General features: G+C 38.9%; 1 protein-coding gene across 9 annotated transcripts in view; it reads right to left on the bottom strand.

Moving 5' to 3' along the window:
• Tenm1 (teneurin transmembrane protein 1) overlaps nucleotides 1-4844 on the bottom strand; it is an 875459-nt gene extending 870615 nt beyond the window's left edge. For 7 of the 9 annotated variants that reach the window (XM_070039760.1, XM_070039769.1, XM_070039765.1 and 4 more), the window contains exon 1: nucleotides 4429-4844. The gene's annotated coding sequence lies outside the window, so the exon portion shown is untranslated. Of the gene's footprint in view, nucleotides 1-4424 lie in introns of all 9 variants that reach the window. The other 2 variants (XM_070039762.1, XM_070039761.1) reach the window with 2 other exon arrangements.
• Between the last annotated feature and the right edge of the window lie 12899 nt (nucleotides 4845-17743).

The following is a 17743-nucleotide window of genomic DNA, read 5'->3' as shown; positions in this document are numbered from 1 at the left end:
TCTTCACAAAGACTTACCTTAAAATCAGATAGAAAGGCCCAAGGAAGAGCTTCACAAGGATGATCCACTGACACAAAAAGAAAAATTTAACATGTTCTCATATATTAATTTCCAATTGATTTATCCTTCTTACAGTTAGAGCAGGGTAAAGGTGAAGAACCTCGTGTTTAAAAATCATTACATCACATTAAAAACATCATCCAAGGAATAGTGGTTAGTTGGCATATATGCACATTTCACCATATGCTATTGTTTACTTAAAGTAGTGTGTTGGACAGGAAGTACAATTCAGGTCTAGGAAAGAGTGCTGAAATTACATAAGAATTTAATAGTTTTTCTTTACTAGATTCTATGCTACTGTTTTAACATATTAGAGATCTATATCAACTGTAAAATTATTTATCTTTAAAGAGGGATTTAGCTAGTTTAAATAATACAAAATGTTATCAAAGCAATTAATATTAATATTCATTTATAATATTTTTAGCTTATGTCATCATATATAAATTTCCCCAGTCCCATTTTCTGAGTTTTCAATATAAGAAATATCCTTGGTCTTGCTATATTTTCATATAGCATATCTAGTTAACTGTAAAATTCCTATACTTAAGGTAAATCTTTATAACACCAATACTGAAGAGACACCTATGTTTGCACCATCAAGGTTGTTAAGAACAATCAAAAGCTGTGTGAAGCCTTTCATAGCTTTTGCCTGTTCAAATTAATCACAGTTTGTTTGATATTTACTTTCCCTGCTTTGAAAGGAATCAATAGAAAACAGAAGGGAATAGAAATAATATATAAAGCCAGGAATAATACATTACGTATACTGATAATATATAATTACTAAGTAAAAATACTTTATCATTCAAAGAACAAAATAATAGAAACATGTATTAACATAGTGATCTACTCTAATACTCAGAATCTGTAGATGATTTGAAGCAGTCATTGTATATATGAACAATTTTGAAATTTAATGTTTTTAATTTTCAGAATTAGCAGTTGCATTTTTAGTTATAGATGTGTTCTGGTAATCAAAATAGTAGAATTTTGCATCTTGAAACACTTTATCTTTTATCTGCCTGGAGTTATGCTAGTAACCCAGTTCAAACCTCTTTTACATGGTAAATGATGGGCAACATTTGAAAGAATATTAATAGTGTTATTTTTATATTAAAATTGAAAAAGTGAATATATAATTTTAATAAAATTGTCTTATGGTTTTTAACTGATGCACGGTATCCACATGAGGTTACTTTAATGTGCATGTGTGTGTTATGTTTGTGTGTATGTATGTATGTGTGTATGTGTGTAGGAGACAGAGTGAGAGGGGGAAATATGAGTAATGTAAGAAAATTTGTTCTGATTAAAAAATAATCACTCAGTCCAGTATTCAAAGCACTGGTCTTCTTTTGATTTAAGCCCACTCATAGGTAAATAAATAAATGCATAAATAATACATTAATATATTTGAGAAACTTTACAGAATACATTAATCATACTGTAAACCAAGAACTTGAAAACTATACTTAAATTTGAAACTAAAGGACTTTTTGGAAAAGCAAGCATACAATATATCAATTCTAAAATTCTACCTCTAACATAGAATGTAGCTTTTTTTATTGTGCTAACCATAAAAGTCCTCATTATTTCCAAGTTTTTAAGTCTATTATGGAAAATGAATCTCCAGCAAATGCTTTGTTTCCAAAATTTACAGATCAAGTAATATTCTGCAGTTTAGTAATTTAAAGGAATATTGTAAATAATAAACTTGAGTGCCAGAATGTTCCATTTCAGCAATAATCTTGGTGTTGACATCAGAAAGGTACAGTGACTAGGACAGAAGTTGTGATCATATCAGTATTATTTATACATTTGATAGCTTGATTTAAGCAGTGAGACTTTGGGAATACTCAAACTTTGAATTAGGCCCTTTAATGAGGTGATGAGTCCATAAGATATAATTTTTATATACTAATATACCTATATATTTGAATATCTGGCATCTCACTTAATCATTTTTACAGCACAGTGATTTTACAAGGATTGCTTCTTTTAGTCCCACAATATATTGTGTCAAATAGCATTATTATTCCTAATTCCTAATTGAGAACTAGACCTAATGGTAAACAGTATCTCACATATTTCGAAACACTTATTCAATTCTACCAAACACATTCTATAATATGGTTGGCATTGTTCTAGAGAATGGACTTTATTAACCTTATTATGAAAATAATCACTATGTCTTCATAGAGTTGTTTTCACGAAGCACCTGTTTTTCAAAAACATTCTGATATATGACTTGAAAACTTTTAAATAACATTTACAGTCTGGCTTCACATTAGAAATCACAAGAACCTCTTCCCAAATGCATATTGTAATGATCATCATTAAAAGTTGCTAGTATTCTTTTCATAAACCTGAAATCATTTAACTGCCTCTCCGAAAAAAACCCAACTTTTTAATAGTAAATTATTTAAGACATTACACAATACTCAAATGAACTTGTATTTAAAAAATGGCAAAAGTGGGATCCTCCTTTTCTAGTGTCCATACTATGCCTTATGAAGATTTGTGTTTCCCCACATTGCAGATAAGAGCAAGGGGAGGGGTGAGTCAACAAGCAAATTCTGGGTAATGATCAAGCAAAAGTTAGTTTAAGCTATGGACCATTTGTCATTAACGAGAAAAATAAATAAAAAAAGCTTTTCCCTCTTAGGCTGTACTATTTTCTTCAGCTGCTCTAAAGTAATACCTCTGCTCCTGTTCAGAAGACCTCTGAATAAGGTGGATAGAGCAGACATTCCCAGTGTCCTCATAGAACAGGCTAAACTAGCAATTTTTATTCCCACCGTAGTGTACCTAGTTTGTTAATAACAATCATAATCATAGAACCGTCTAAACTCAAGGAAGCTGTCTATGATCTTTCCTTACCACAAACATGATATGAATTAAATGCTAATCTAACAGTATCTATTAGAGTCCACTGGGGTATTTCATGTTCTTTTGGACTCTAAACCAAATGCCATCGATTTTCCCTACTATGGCACTAGGTAACTTCTCTTTGTGTTTCTGCTGGCCACCACAAATACATCTTTAGATAAGCATCCCAGGAAGAAAAATGCTAAAGTTTAGGGCGTCTCTTGATCAATTGTTTCATATGGAAGATGTAGAATTTTTGTACCCAAATTGGCATATCGCCAGTAGAATGATGCAGATCTGCTAAACCTGAAGCTGCGGTCCATGAGTACCAGCTGCAAATCAGCCCCCGCCACCCCCCCCCCCAGTGGCGAAATAGACGTGGAGATCGCGGAGACGACAAGTATGACTGGAGTGAGACGGTCTGTCTCTGCAACTGTAAACAACTAACTGCACTGGGTTCGCTGAGAGGTTTCAATATGCTCCTGACTGCAAACACATCCACTCACGAAGTAGCGCCTACAGTCTCCCCCCCTTCTCCACCTCTAGCCAAAGCATCCTGAAAAGGAATTGGCAGTCGCCCATTGTGGAGTGGAAGAAAGTGAGGTTACATTTCCCCAGGCATGCCCAGCGGGTGCTTGGCTTTCGGCAGATGTGCTAGCCGCTGCTGGATTTCAGGGACCATGTCAAGAAGAAATGCAAAAACACAGACACCCGCACCACTGAGCGCGTGGTTACAGCCAACACCGACGGCTTCCAGAGCACCAATTGCCCTGTAATGCTAGTTTCTTTTGATACACAGGGAGGTGTAGGGAAGATGATTCGGGTGGGGCCCTCCACGGCTTACGTGACAAGGGGCTGGGAGTTCCCTTTGAATCTGGGTAACTGAGTGAGGCTCAAATAGCAATTCCGAAGCAAACAGGTACTAAAGTGTGTCCTAGCCCTAGCTATCTTCTCTCCTGGAAATGATGGAAGCTTTACCCAGTGGCTAAAGCCAGGGTAGCTATTCCAGGTGGGAAGGATGGCATACGTAATGTGTCCCCTTCTTATCTTTATGGTTAGAAGAGTCCCTCACCTTCACTCGGAGCACCCTGTTCCACTTGTTAGAGCTCCTGGTCTGCGCGAGCCCAGATTAGGGACCCTCTTCCACAACTGGACGAGTTGCTTGGCAAAAGTGCCACCTGGGAAGTCCAGCAAGGCCTGGAAGGGTCGCGTCCCCAGGGCCTGCTGGAAGCCTGAATTGAGAAAAAGGCCAACATCCCATCTCCCCCCCCCACCAACTTGTCCAGAGCCCCTGAGCCGGGCAGATAGGAGGAGGAAGGGTTCCCAGAGACTGCTAGCTCAGGCTGGAGTCCCCAGAGCGGGCGCAACGCATAGCCTGGAGCAGCCTTCCTCTATGGCAGCCTTGGGCGAACTTCGCCCAGAGTCCTTGGGGGTGGAAGGGGGAGGCTAGCAAGCAGAAGGAAGAGGGACAGCGGTAGGAGATGAAAGAAACGCACCTACCTAGTCCAGGCGCAAGTTTTGGTGGTGTCCTCAGGTGTGGTTCCCCCGCCCCCTTGCCAGGTGGTCAGCTCCGCTGGGTGCTGCTAGTGCCCGGGACTTCCAGTGTCTTGGACGGTTCCCTGCAGGAAACGACTGTAAATCCACATTACTGCTCGAGCAGCCGCTCGAGCCCTTGCATCGCGTCTCCTCTGGCTGGCGGCAGCGGTGCCCTCAGCCCGCGCAGCCCGGGGCAGGAACCGAACCTGGCTTCTACAGCGCCAGCGGACGACCTCTGCCAGGAGGATGGTTGCGTCTGGGGTTGTATGTGTTTGTGAGATAGTGTGTGTGTGTGTGTGTGTGTGTGTGTGTGTGTGTGTGTGAGAGAGAGAGAGAGAGAGAGAGAGAGAGAGAGCCTAGGGGGGGTAAGCTCACCCCCCCCCCCCGCACTCGGAGGTGAACTCCGGGCTGCGCCGGAGCCCGCAGCGCTCCCGGGTGCGTGGTATCTGCACGGCTGCTGGTTGTGCTGATGTTGCTGTGGCCGTCGCCGCCGCGCTCTAAGGCTGGTCGCGGTGGTGCAAAAAATGTTTCTCCGCTACTCGAGACCAAAAAACCTGCCCTGTCTACTGAGCATGCCCGGTTTGACAGCTCCACAGCCAAGGGTTTTTTTTCCCTCTGTCTCTCTCTCTCTCTCTCTCCCTCTCCCTCCTCTCTCTCTCTCTCTCTCTCTCTCTCTCTCTCTCTCTCTCTCTCTCTCTCTCTCTCTCTCTCTCTCTCTCTCTCTCCCCTTCCCCTCCCCCTCCCTCCCTCTCCCTTTTCTTCTGTCCCTTCTTCTCCCCCCTTCTTCCTCTCCCCCCACAGACTCCACGTTTTAGCCGCAGCTGAAAGGAGGGGTGGGGGAGGGGAGGGGAGAGGAGCGCGGGGAGGAGGAAGGGTGAAGGCGCAGGTATTAGGCTGAAGGAGGGAAGTCAAGATGGGAAACACCGGAGTGTTAAGTGTGCAAAGACGGAAGAAAGATAGATATGGGAGCGGAAGAAGGAAATATGGGGCAACCAATTTACATTTCATACCCTACTAGGTACGTTACTGATTAAAGGCTTCCTGTTTGATCGTTTTGTTTTCTTCCAAGGGCGAGGTAGGCTAGGGAAGGGAGTTGGAAGGAGTTATTTATTTATGGCAGAATCAACCCGGGACAGTTGTTTCCTAACATACACAAACGCGCGCGTGCACACACGCACGCACGGTAGAGCTCTCCAGCATTGCTTTTCTGTGTAAAGCTTCTGGACTGACTTAGAATGAAAAGTCTCTTGACAGTTTAACTTTGGTGGAAGATTTTTTTTAAAGTGGTGGGGGGGGAGAAAAGTGTGGAGAGAAATTGTTTCCGCCTTCCTTCCCCCCCCCCCCGCTTTTCCCCCCTAGCCTTCCAGTAAACTCAAGCTCGTGGATGTGGTGCCTAAAGTCCCCAAGAGCTGCCATGCACCCGCGGGTGAGAGCATTCCGCCGACGGGCCCTGCTAACAGTGTGACCCCAGCGCGCCCAGGCACGCTGCACGCAGCCTCCGGGTGGCGCGTCAGGTCAACACTGACAAAGTCCCCATAGAGGAGACTAAGGAGAGACGAAAACGTTCTGGATCCTGCCCGGCTTAGCTGCCCCCAGGCTCCCAGGTTCCCCCAAACAGATCTGCCTCTCACCCAGCCGCGGCAAGTGGGCAGGGCAAGGACCTAGGCGAACCCCGCACGCTGCCCCAAGCCCAGGATCCCTCCCATCCCACCCTTCCCAGCTTCCTCCAAAAAGTGGAGAAGCGGAACCAGCAAGCTCCGAAACTCGCTTGAGGAACCTTAAGGAGTCCGACTGGGCATGCTCCGGACTGTGAGGCTCGTGGGTAAGAGAACACTATCCAGCCGGTAACAGCTGCACCGCAGAGCCAGATGTGAGTGAAGTGGGAAAGCATTGGCGCCCGCTCCTTGGAGCAGGCTTCTGTTCCAGGAAGGGCGGCGGCGACGCCCTCAGTAGCCTTCTTCCTGGCTTCCCGGCGATAGCAAGACTGTGGGAGATACCAAGTGCTGAGCCAGGGGAGCCACATCAATTGGAAAAACAAAACAACAACAACAACAACCTCCCCAAAACAAACAAACATGAGTCTCGCTGACTCCCAAGCCCCTATCCCCAGCACCACCTCTGACATTGCCAGGGGAGAGACTTGAAGAGCAGAGGGACACAGAGGGAGAGCCCAGCATATATTCTCAGGGACTACCAGCTTCTAGGTAGAGGAATGTTGTCTTCAAGAAGTCGAACCTTCTTTGCGAGGAAGACGTGTACTGATGATTATGTGGAGTGAAGAAAGGACGTGTGTAAATAGGCATGTGTACACTCATGGTTTTTAAATGTTCTTCCCCAAGAACAGGGACGGGCGAGCGAGGAGCTACTGCCGACTTGGGAGCCCGCTAGGGGTTGCAATACGGCGCATTTGCAGAGGTGGCAGGCGCTAATTACCAGGAAGAGTAGCTCTGGTTGCGCACCACAGCTTTCAGCTGTTCCCCTCCTTGGGTGGCAGCAGCTGCCCCAGGAGGGCTTCCGGGCTGAATGGTCTCTGTGCTTCTGAGCTGGGAAACTGCGTTCCATTTCCGAAAGAGAGGTAATACAGGGTGACACCAGGGGGAGATCTCGGAACCGTGTGCTCCCATCTTCCCAGCTTTCGATACAGGTATTTGCAAGGAGGGACCATTATAAGCCCATTACACTACCAAGGGGAGGAAGTACATCCGAGCTTACCGCTGGCGCGGTGCGAGGAGCAGGGTATCAAGAGCATGTTTATACCCACCATCCTTTTCCCAAACCTGCCTTCAGCTTCAGCCGGGTATCATTTGCCCACCCCCACCCCGTCCCGCCCCACCGCCCTGCCAACAAAGAAACAAAAGATGACAACTAGATTCTGTAGGGGCTTAGCAGCTGCTTCCTCTGTGGTCTCTCTGTTGGGCTGGTGAATAGGCTGTGGGGAGAGGATGGTTATAAAATCTGTGTATTGCCAGCAGTCCATCAAAGAACCTTCCTAAAACGCACTACCCTCCTTTAAAACAAGTTCTTTCTACTAAAAATAAATATTTATTTGTGAAGGATTCAAACCCTGAACTGTGGAGAGATAAAAACTTTCCGAATACATCCTCAATCCCCACCTCAGAGTTCTAAAAAGAAAAAAGAAAAGAAACATGTGGCCAGTGACTTCAAGTACTCAGAATACCCTTGAATCTGGGAAATTCTGTAACCAGGGATTAAGGAAAGTGCTTTCTTCATTAACAAAATGGGGATTAGGGCACAATGGGAAGTGGACAACCCCTGACAGCCATGGAAATGGAATAGAAAATTTAAAATCATGGTGCTCTCATTCCTGCCCTGACTATCTCTTTGTTATTCTTTTTGAGGACAGTCCAGGAGAGGACAATTGATACCTAAGGATTTTATGAATGGTAACCCAGCTGTTTGCCTGGCATTTTAGCAATCAATTTAATTATTAGAAAAAAATCACTTGTCTACTGCCTCTTTATATTTTTTTTCTCACACTGGCTCACTTTTCATTTTTCCCACTGGTCTCCAATGGCTTCTTGTTGTCCTTCATTCTCTGGTCTGCACCTGCCTTCCTTTAGTTTCCTCAAAACATTGTTTACTGTCCTAATTCCAAAGTACAGAGGGCTGTGCCATTAGTCTCTTTTCCTAAAGACTGATTTGCTGCTTCTAGAAGCCCATAGCCTGATATTGTAGGTGGATTTCCTAAAGCATTTATTCAAATTTAAGTATTCCCCAGACATATTTAAGCAACAGGAAACTGTAGAATTTTCAAGTAGTTTTGCTCATGAGAGTAAGAATTTCCATTTCTAATGTGGGTATCAGGAAGAAGACTCACTAAATTGCTAGTTTTCAATAGCCAATGTAAAGGGCAATATAGCTGATTGTAATGGAGCATGCAATCTCTATAGGATAGTTACCCAGTTGCCTAGTTTGTATTATTCAAATAATTTGCTAGGAATTTGAAAAGAGACATGCATTTTTGTTCACACACACACATTCATTCACCTTTTTATGTTTATTCCCGGAACTAATGTAATTACATAAATTCAATTCAGCTAGTGATTATAGAGCATCTACTATGTTCTAGGAACAGTGCCAGCACTGGGAATAGAAATGAAATTGAGACTTAAGCTAAAAGACATTCAAAGATTTTTTTTGAACAATTTACTAATCAGCAAGCATATATTGAGTGGCTATTACCATGTACCTAGAACAACTCAGTCTTTGAGAACAATATTTAGATCCTTTGGCTTTGATTTTTAAAATGTATTAGTTTAATCCATAGGTTGCATCTAGTGAGAAGAATACATAATGGAAATATCAGTAATTTCAATCTTATTTCTAAGTACACTCATAAGTAAGAGTGTAAGTACAATAATATTAGAAAACTAAAGTCAATAACAATTACATAAAGAAAATCAATGTATACTCTCTAAACTGAAGAAGTTTCGTTTGGTTGCATGTCTAATGGGAAGATGTTTTCCAAGGCATACTTTCAATATATACTTGTTGTACTTATTTCCTATTGCAGCTGATACCAATGCCATCCACAGTTCATCCACCAGAGATTGTGAGTGGGGCTGGCAGATCAAACTTCTAGCCACAATGATTGGAAGCAGGGGCAATAGCTTAATGATTTTTTTCCCATGTAACTTCCATAAACACATCTGTGAAATTGCAGTCACTAACTTGCTGCTAGGGAATACCCATTTCCGGCATGTTGTGGACCCTGTAGGGAAAGCAGCCATATTCCACACTGGAGGAAGCTCACTGGAGCCTGGATGTGAACAGTTGGTGGCCAGGATTCAGCATCCATCTGTTCCTAACAAAGTCAGATGTGTTGTTTTTCACACACCCAAGTAAGGCTCAAGAGAACAACTGACAAGCCAATTAAAGTCTTCTCTTTACCACTGCCTATTTAGTATCCAAATGGACCCTGCAGAGTCATTTCCCTGACCAGGGTGCTAAGAATCAAAACACTTTTATTGTTTCAACCATTGGGCTTTAGAAGTCACTTAGTATTCTATATAGATATACCTGTATACCTGTGCTTAGAAGTGTATATTCATATACAATATCCTTCTTTGGAAAGGCTCCATCAATTCTACTGCACCTTAGTTTGAAAATAAAATGTATCTCTAATGCAGATTAATCATAACTTGCAGAAGCCAAGGCTTCTCAATAGGGTGCAGTGGCAATTCATTTGTATTATTACTATAATGGATTCAAATAGCTGCTTAAATTTAAAATTATAGACAGTTGAAGGAATGGTACCTTGGTCTTTAATTCATATAAAATTCACTTATATTTGATATTCCTACACAGAAACAAACATGGCAATAGCAATAATTTGTACCTTCATAAAGATAACACTTCCCTTGCAGATCTGAAAGCTAGCTTCATGCTAGTGTTTGTCTTTTTATTAGGAATACTTTTTAAAATATTACTTTCTGGCACTTTTTAACTATCACATTTGTTGAAAAGGGGAAATTGATTTCAAATGCACTGTGACTTCTGTTTGAGAGATGAAATTATACTCTAGAAAAAAGAATGTGAAAAGAGTTTAGAACAATTAGGATTGTTCTGTTGGCATTTAAATGCACTTGAACTTCTCTCTAACTTTGTGACCTTGTCATCATAACCTTTTAAGTGAATTATTATCATGATTGACTTACTTACAGGTAACTATTAATTTATAATGGAATAATGAAAGCATTTACTGCTTCTAAAATACGTGCTTAATAATGGCCATAAGAAGATTTTATAGTCATATACATTAACAGTTGCTGTTACATGCTAACAATTATTAGGATAGTCTATCAGAAACAGACATAAAAGTGAATTTTATATGAAAATTAGGAACTAGGATCTTATCATTTTTTCATGTAGCACAATAAATATCAATAATTTCTCCTCAGATTAATAAAAACAGCTTCCCATATGTATTTTTATTCTTTAGTTCACACTTTCATTGAATAAACATTCAGAAAACACTGAATATGGGCCTACGCAATACTATATACTAGGAAGAGAGTGGTAATCAAAGCAGACCTATTTCTCCCATCTTGGAGATTCTGGTCTACTTCTTGGCAGAAGGTAGACCTAGCCAATCTTATAGAAAAACACAGGGCTAGACTGATGGTGTTTTGAAAGAACAGAGCAAGTACATACAAATGAACAGGGAAGATTCATATAGATTAATATTAAAATGGTTGGCTTTCCTGAGGCAGTGCTCTTACACTGAGGCCTGGAGAAAGGGTAGTACTTGGCATTTCAACCAGTAGGAACACAATATATGGTAAGTGATATGAAAAAATATCTGGAAATTACAAGCTTACATGGATAATTGTGGATCTGTATAGGAGGAAGTGACATAATCTGAAGCAGAGGAGAAAGGAGCTAAATCATCCAAGTATTTAAAGGTCTTAAATAAAGTTTGGGTATTTCTTAGTGACAGTAGGAAGTCAGGTATGTTGTGATAATATTTGATATATAGTTCAAAGTATCATTTCCCAAGTCAATGTAATCCTTATACTCAGTAACTCACAGTAAAGTGATTCCTATGCATATTCTTCCAAATCTCTTTGAATAACCTGCAAACTAGAATCAAAGTGTGGTCCAGACATTCCAACCAAGGACTTCTTGGTTGATTTTTAGGACATATTTGCAGTCAAGCTTCTATTTAGAATAACAATGTTATCGTTTGCTTTTTCTGACATATTGCATGTATCAATGAATTTCTTTAATACAGAAACAAATATGAGACAAAAATAAGACAAAAATTAAAATAATGAAGATTAAATAAAATTTATATTAGGTTCTAATTTAATGACTAAGTTTAAGTAGAATTATCATGTTTCCTACTACACATAAGAAATTTTCTTTAAAATTTGGTCCATAAGTGTTAAAATTTGACACCATTAGTCCACACATGTGATTGTCTAAGAATACTAAATTTAAGAGAGTTTTTTATTAGTCCATTTTCCACTGAATAATAATATGAATAAATGATAAATAATAAAAATAAATATGAATAAATGATAAGGAAAATAAATTTATTTAATCCACAATTACAGAGGCTGAAAGCCTGTGATATAGGGTGCAAATATCAACTCACCTCTGATGAAGACCTCTTGTAAGATGACAACATACAATATGAAGATATCACATGGTGAGCCAAGAAAACAGAGTGCCATTGAGAGATCAATCATGCTCTTTTATACTAATACTCTCTTGAGCACTAACTAGGATCCCAAGGGAACTACACTCAGTTATTTCCAAGAGCAGCAATCTCAATGACCTAATTACATTCCACCAGGCCTTACATCTTAAAGGTTCTTCATTATCTTTCATCAGCACCAAACTGGGGTCCAAGCTCACAACACATGAGCCATTTGGGTGACAAATTACATCCAAAACATAGGGCTTTCTAGGTTGTTATAAATTAGGCTTATTGGATTTGCTATCCATTATTCTGTTTCTGCTGAACAAACTACTTAACTTTCGTTACTTAAAACACTTTGCTATTTCTCAAAATTGTGTGCATTAAATGGGAATCCTTCTATTGGTCTTTTCTGGGCCCACAAAAATAGTTACATTCAGCTCACAGGTCACCTGGGACTGAGTTCTTCCCACTCTAGCTGGTAAGTCAGCCACAGTTGTTGAGACAACTGAGTTTTGTTAGCCTCTTCATGTGGTCTCTTTCCATGAGATCTTACATCCTCTGCATCAGTTATTGTTTTATAACAAATGATCTTAAAGCCTAGTGATTTAAAACAGCAGTATTTTTTTTCATAATCTGCGGGTTAACTGCAATTTTGTTCTAGTGATTTTTCCCTAGGAATGTTTGTGCAGGCAGCTTCATTTAGCTGGAGGGTTTGCTGGGTTGGAAAGTATATGGTAGCCACATTTATATGTCTGGCAATAAGAACTGAGTATTGCCCAGATCCCTCAGGTCTCTCATTTTTCTGACAAATTACAGAAATTGCCTCCTATGGTATAGTCACAACAACATCCTAGAATGGCAGAAGGAAGAGCCACAGGTCTCAAAGGGCCTAAACTCCAGAATACATACACAGTGTTGCTTTTGCCAGATTTTGTTGGTTAAAGACCATCACAGGATCAGCTCAGAGAAACAGACTTCATTGCCTGATAGGAGACACTACAAAATAGTGTGGCCATGTTTTTTTTTTTTTCTCTAGCAAAGGCACAAATGATGATATTATATTATGAACTTTATTCTACTGGGTTGTGATATAGTTAACCTGCAGTTTATCCAAATTATTTTTCCTTTTATTCTCCTTTTCATATTTAGAAGCATTTATGTCCCAGGCTCAGTATTTCACCTTTTTTCTTTTTTTTATTACATTGGTAACCTATGAATGTATCGTATTGAAAAATCTTATATAATAAACCAATCCTATGTGTAGGCTTTGTTTTAAGGGCTCTATATACAATGCTTCATTTAATTCTCACAATAAGACTTTAAAATGAGTAATAATATCTCGTTAGGTTTGTACATGAAGAAAATGAAGCATAGACAAGTTCAGTGATTTGCCAAATATTATATGACTACACTCATATCTGCTACAGCCCTCCCTTACACTTTTCCTAGGATAATTTAGTATATATTTCTCTATTCCTACCTCCATACATTTATCTGTGTGTGTGTGTGTGTGTGTGTGTGTGTGTGTGTGTGTGTGTGTGTGTGTGTGTGTGTATGTGCATTTCCTTACACAAATTGGATCAAATTATATGCAGGGTTCTGAAACTTGCCTTTTCTACATGAAATATAAGATGATGATACATCAATAATTGAACTCCGACCTTCTTTAAAAACGTTGCACTACTTTGGTTAAGTTAATTCCTAGGTATTTTAATTTTTGTGGGGCTATTACAAATGGAGTTGCTTTCCTAATTTCAGCCCCACTTTTCTCATTGTTGGCATACTGAAAAGCCATTGGTTTTCGAGGGTTAATTTTATACCCTGCTACTTTGCCAAAGTTTTGAATCAGCTTGAATAATTTGGGAGTGGAGTCTATGGGATTCTTTAAATATAAGATCATGCCAGCACAACTATGTTTACTGCAGCATTATTTACCATAGCTAAGATATGGAACCAACCCAGATGCCCCACAGTAGATGAATGGATCAAGAAAATGTGGTATATATACACAATGGAATTCTAAGCCTCCATCAGAAAGAATGACATTGCCCCATTTGTTAGGAAATGGAAAGACTTGGAAAAAATTATATTAAGTGAAGTAAGTCAAGCCCAAAGAAACATAGGTCCCATGATTTCCCTTATTTGCAGTATCTAGTATATGTATGAGTCAAGCAGAAAAGGTCAGATAAGGTGAAGTTAGGAAAATGAACCCTAAGATATGTATTTTAAATGTTTTTTTTCTTTCATGCATTTGTTTCTAACGCAATTATAAGATTATTTCTTTGTTGCTTTGTATGTCCCTCCCCCACAGTATAACCCCTGCTTTCACTGTATTTGATGTCAGTATAATTTGTGGAAGGGAAGGGGAAAAAAAAGTCGTTTAAATAAGGATACAGGTGGACCTGTTGCAACAATGAGAAGTACAAGTTTTCATGTCGAAAACGAACTTTACAACTTGGGGGGGCAGGAATGGGTGGGGGGGGGGAGGGAGGATGGGAAGGGATGGGAAGGGTAAACAAAGGAGGAGGCTACAATGCTTGATAAGAAATGTACTCACTATCTTGCCCATGTAATTGTAACCCCTCTATACAGTATTTTCACAATAAATATATATATATATAATAAAAAAACATTGCACTATGTGGATATACTATAATTTACAGTTCTCCTCATTGAACACATACAATCTTTCCATTTATCTCCTCATGAAATTTGAACCTCAATGGAAAAAATAGATCATCCATGCTTTAAAGCAAATGTTTGATTGCTAATACTGTTGAATTTCCCCCTATAATTCCAGTTTTTTCCATTCTTAATATAATTTTTATCGTTTTCTTATGGATTTGTTGGAATTCTGATAGGTAGATATAGATTGACAGATTTGTAGTATTACTCCTTTATTTTATATGTTGTAGATATTTTCTCAATTTATGTTTTGGTGTTGTCAGGTCTCTATATATCAGCTAGGTGCCAGTGGCTCACAGTCAGGAGGCTGACTGTGGAGGAGCACAATTAGAAGCCTGCTTAGGAAGTGCATGAGATTCCATCTCTAATTAATCAGCAATAGCTGGAGCTGATGAAACAGCTTAGGAGGCAGAGCATCAACTGTGAGGCAAGCAGGTTGAACAAGGGTGAAGCCTGGAATTCAAGCCACAATATAGTAACACACACAAATTTGTCTGTTTTCTCCATCATGAAGATTGACGTTTGTACTTAGGAAGACCTTGACATTCCCTTATTTTTAAGTGCCTATATTTTCATCTATGATTTTAAAATCTTGAAAGATAACTAAAATTTATTTTAGTTTTTAATTTCAGTTAAGGGTACTGCCTCCTTTTATCCTCTGCTTCAATGACTTTTATATAACAGGTCCATCCTTACCTAAGTAATATAAAGCTTGTTATAAACCAAATGAACATCATTATAGTGACTTTGCATAGACTGATACTATGCTCTAGTTAATTGTCTTGTAGCATTTTTTTTTGTATGTGTGCCAGTCCTTTGAACACAGGGCCTGGGCACTGCTCCTGGGATTGTTTACTCAAAGCTATCATTATACCCTTGAACATCAACTCCACTGCTGACATTTTTTGTGGTTAATTAGAGATAACAGTCTCATGGCATTCCTGCTTAGGCTGACTTTGAACCACAATCCTCAGATCTCAGCCTCTTGAGCAGCTAGGATTCTAGTGCCCAATTTTATGGTATGTTTGTAGACCTCTTGATAAAATATTATTTTTCTCTCTCACTCTCTTTTTAGAAAATATTTTTGGTATCATTTTTGTGTGATTTTTTTTCACCCATATAAACTTTCAAGAAAATACATTTATCACCTAGAATTTTTATGATGATCTCACCTCTTTTATAAGTGCTATGGAAAACATTATAAATTTAAGTTCTTGTTACAAGATAATTAAAATTTAGAGATGTAGTTTTATTTTGAAAGGGAAACATCAGTAAAATGAAGAAATGACGTGGCAGGGGCAAGGATTCATAAGGGAAAGCCACAGAGAAATTAGCTGGAGAGGCCCTATGAGGTAAATCAAAATCAAATCCTTACCTTGAGTTAAGTCTCGCAAGCTAACTCACTCTCATTATACTCAATTGACTACATACTTTTCCTAATAAACACCTGGAAATGAGCACTTTTTGCTTTCACTTTCAGCAGGTTCGACTCTGTCTATCAACTTACCCACCACAAAGCTCAAAACTCCTTATACCTCTCTTTCTACCTGTAAGGGATTTCTTTCTTTAGTGAATGTAAGTAAACAAAATACTAAATAGCTGGTCATTTGTTTCTCTTCTCTTCTCTTCTCTTCTCTTCTCTTCTCTTTCTTTCTTTCTTTCTTTCTTTCTTTCTTTCTTTCTTTCTTTCTTTCTTTCTTTCTTTCTTTCCTTCCTTCCTTCTTTCTTTCTTTCTTTCTTTCTTTCTTTCTTTCTTTCTTTCTTTCTTTCTTTCTTTCTTTCTTTCTTTTTCTTTCTTTCTTTCTTTCTTTTTTCAAAGTTGAGGGAAAAGATAAGAAAGACCAGGCAAACCCTATCATCATGTACAGGTGTCATTGCTTTATCTATGTTATGATTTCTTTTTGTAATATATGGTTGTACTATATATTATTAACAGGCTACTGTTTGGTACATGTCTTCAAAAACTCTTATATTTAAACCTCAGAAACTCCTGAAACCAGTAGTAGAAGAATATTTACGTTCAGTCTCTAAAATTGTCTCAAACAACACAAGCATAGTCTAGTCTATCAAGCATTACTTTTAAATATGTCTATTTTCTAAGTAATATAAAGATACTGTATTCAATGTTGTTCCATCACAGGAAGACTGCCAAAATTATTAATATAATTTCTTTGGAGGAAAGGAGGAAAAATTGTTTCCCTGATGTCTGTGTAAAATTTAAATGAAAATGAATGTGATTTGAGCGTTAGTATTCATGGCTGCTAGTTCTTCTCTGTTAATTTACATTTATATTCTTAATGTCTAGGTTGAGCCTAGGGAAATTTAAAACTCAATTTCATTAATGCTATAACTTCCATAGGAATCTCAATATGCACACAAGTTCTGAGATTGTGGAGTTATTGGATAAGAAAATAGCAGCTAAGCATAATTGTAGAGTGGTTATGATAGTTAAGTATGTACTGTCAATTTTGATTTTTAAAATTCCTCTGGGCCTAAGTCCAATGTCCAAAAGTTTAAAAAACACACTTAAAGTAGTAATGAATTTTAACATCTTTAAAATGGAAACAGATTTCTGAACTACTGACCATTCTGATTAAATATGATTTAAACTAGAACATGTTTCACATTTGTAGCAATTCCATTGACACACACGATGTTTGTGATTACTGTATAACCTTAAGTGTGCAAGTTTAGCCTACTAGAGTTCAGATTATTTAATTTGCTTTTTGGTATTGTGAACATGATACATTCCTGATGACTGGCAGAGGTCTGGTGAATAGAAAAAAATGAACCAAACTACTATGATGTTTCTTGAGTCCCCTGAGTCTCAGACATTAAACATATAATGCAACTACACTTATGAAATAATTTTTTAGTGAGAAAGTCCCCAGCATCATTGAATTCCTTAAAAGAAATGATCTGTTCTTAATTTTTGCTTTTGTCATTGTGATTAGAATACTCCTAAGAATACTTGCAATGATGTCTTAAAATTATATCCATTTCAAAGACACTCTACAGTTCTAATACTTGCAACTGTAGGCCATAAGAATTTTGTCTTAAAACTTGAAGAGAAACTTCTCTGAAGAAGAAAGAAGGATAGCCAAGAGACACATGAAAAATGCTCAATCTCCCTAGCCATTAAAAAATGCAAATCAAAACAACATTGAGATACCACTCAACACAGTTAGAATGGCTATAATCAAGAATTCTAATAACAACAGATGCTGGAGGGGATGTGGGCAGAAAGGAAACCTACTGCATTGTTGGTGGGAGTGTAAACTTGTTCAACCACTTTGGAAAGCAGGATGGAAGTTCCTCAAAAGACTCCACATAGAGCTCCCCTGTGACCCAGCAATCCCACTTTTGGGCATTTACCCAAATGATCACAAACAAGACCATACTAAAGCTACCAGCACAACTTTGTTT

Source organism: Dipodomys merriami, unplaced genomic scaffold (assembly GCF_024711535.1).
Source record: "Dipodomys merriami isolate MVZ:Mamm:240054 unplaced genomic scaffold, mDipMer1.0.p SCAF_3, whole genome shotgun sequence".
Classification (NCBI taxonomy): Eukaryota; Metazoa; Chordata; class Mammalia; order Rodentia; family Heteromyidae; genus Dipodomys; species Dipodomys merriami.
This window is presented reverse-complemented; position numbering and strand designations above follow the sequence as displayed.